Source organism: Bombina bombina, chromosome 4 (assembly GCF_027579735.1).
Source record: "Bombina bombina isolate aBomBom1 chromosome 4, aBomBom1.pri, whole genome shotgun sequence".
NCBI lineage: Eukaryota > Metazoa > Chordata > Amphibia > Anura > Bombinatoridae > Bombina > Bombina bombina.
In genome coordinates, this window is record NC_069502.1 from 138,418,088 (window position 1) to 138,420,841 (window position 2,754).

The window sequence follows — 2,754 nt, forward strand, 5'->3', positions numbered from 1 at the left end:
TATCAAGTAAGTTCTTACATAAATTATGTTTTTTCTACAGGTCTCTGTGAGGAGTGGCTTCCTCTCATACCAAGTGAAATGTCTCCCTGTCGGACATTCATGGGTGCAGGTAAGTGCCATTTATTTCATGTAAGTGGCAAGAGTCCATGAGCTAGTGACGTATGGGATATACATACCTACCTGGAGGGGGCAAAGTTTCCCAAACCTCAAAATGCCCATAAATACACCTCCCACCTCACTCATACTTCAGTTTTACAAATGTTGCCTTCGTTGGAGGATGGTGAAGCAAGTCGTGCTTGATTTCTTCTGTGAAAGGCGCTTCTAAGCATTTTGAAGCCCAGTTCCTCTCAAAGTACAGTGTTGGTCTGAGGGATGTGAGGGAGTATTTGCCTTATGATGCCATGTTTTCACCTATGGGAAATCTATTCTAAGGCTCTCTGTAAATTTAGTTGTGGGGATTCATCTGCCACCTCCCTTTACAGATTGACATTATACTCTACCATTATCTCTGCTGATATGTTTCATTACTGGTTTGGCTGTCTGCTATATGTGAATGGGCGTCTTTAGGTAAGTATATATCTTTTTTAAGACACTCTCAGCTATGTTTGGCACTTTATATTTTTTAAGTTTTAAATATATATTTGCCATGAGTCAAATCTATTTTTATTTCGCTTTGCAGTCTAACAGTTTCAGCATGGAAAATTATGTTTGGGAGAAATTTAGTACATTTTTTTCCAGCTAGTTGTAACTTCGGTCTTGTTTGTTTAAATTTTCGTGGGCAAATTAGGCTCGCAGTGGCGCAAATTGCTTCTATTTATTGCATCATTCTTGGCACATTTTTTTGGCGCGTAGGTTGCATTTGTTGTGATGCGAGTCAAGTCATTTCTTGCGTCTTTGTTGAAGCAAATTTTTTTGGGTGCGAAGTCGTGCCCCTTATGATGCGAATCGTGTTATTTCCTGTTAACCTTTGCGCCAAAAGTTTTTTTCTCAGCATTTGCGTCATCTTTGTTGGCATAATTTTTGGCGCCAAAAATTTGTTATATTAACTCTCTCCCTTTTTTGCTCTCTGCTTTCATTTGTTACAAAGGGCTATGATATTTGCTACTCGGAGGATGCTATTTCAGCTATAGATTCTTTCAATTGAATGTATTCATTCTTGATTAACAAAGTATTGTTTATTTTGTAGTCCTCTTGATAACAAGAATAGCAAATGTTTGAATTCTGTTTTTTTTTAAGCTTCTGAGGTAACTTTTTAAGTTTTTCTTATTCCAGATGCTATCTATCATATTTTTAGTAAGGAATCTTATTTCAACACATTTGGACAGTTTCTTTTCAAATCAGTTGATTCAGAATATTGATTTTTTTAGACATTATCGAATAGTTTTCAGAATAAAAACCTCCCATGGGAAGATTATTTTCATGTTATAACAAACCCTGTGAAAGCTCAGGTTTTTCTGAAATGCGTTTCAGATTTAGAGTTTTCAGGGGTGATTGTTCCAGTTCCTCTGCAGGAACGGAGTTTTGGTTTCTATTCAAATCTATTCATTGTCCTAAAGAAAAAATTTGTTCAGACTAATTCTGGATCTAAATTTTTTTTATATAGTTTTGCAATTGTCCTAACTTTCAAAATGGTGACTATAGGGGACTATTCTGCCTTACAGACTTACAGGATGCTTATTTTTAATTCATTCAGACCACTATTGTTTTCTGAGATTCACTTTCTAGATAAGCATTAGCAATTTGTCGCTTGTCCTTTTGGGCTAGCGGCAGCTCAGAGATTCTTTTCAAAGATTCTTGGTGCTCTTCTATCTGTATTCAGAGAGCAGGGTATTGCGGTGTTTACCAGTTTGGATGACATTTGGTACTAGCTTTAATCTTTTCATTCAGCAGAATCTCTCTTGATACAACTAGTGTGGTTTCTTCAAGACATGGTGGGAGGATCAATATACAATAGTGTTTCTTGATTCCTTAGACAAGAGTCACCTTTTTTAGGTTTCCAGATACATTTTAGTATCTATGGTTCTTTCTCTGATAGACTAGAGACACATGAAGTTAATATTAGTTTGTCTAAACCTTCAATCTCTATTTCTTCTACAAGATACGACGAGTCCACGGATTTCATCCTTACTTGTGGGATATTATCCTCCTGCGAACAGGAAGTGGCAAAGAGCACCACAGCAGAGCTGTATATATAGCTCCTCCCTTCCCTCTACCCCTAGTCATTCTCTTTGCCCGTGTTTGTACTAGGAAAAGGTAAAGTGAGGTGTTAGTTTTAGTTTCTTCAATCAAGAAGTTTTTTATTTTAAATGGTACCGGTGAGTACTATATTTCCTCAGGGGGATATGGAAGAAGATTTCTGCCCTGAGGTTAATGATCTTAGCAGATATAACTAAGATCCACGTTGGTTCCCACAGAGCTTCTGATGGTAATACAAGAGACACCTTCAGTGTGGAGAACGGTTTCATGCTACAAGCAGCATTGAGGTATGTGCAGCCTTTTATTTCTGAGGAGACTTGGTATATCAGAACTGGCTGACATTTATTTCCCTGCAAGGGAAGGGGTAAGCAGTAGATCTGTAAAACAAAAGGGGTGTTACTGAGAAACCTGCAATAAATAGTGTTTAACGACTATTGTGGTTATTACTAGTCTGTTCAACATGTCTGACATTGAGGAATCTCATTGTTCTATGTGTTTAGAAGCCATTGTGGAACACCTTCTTACATTGTGTACCTCTTGTACTGAAAGGGCCTTACA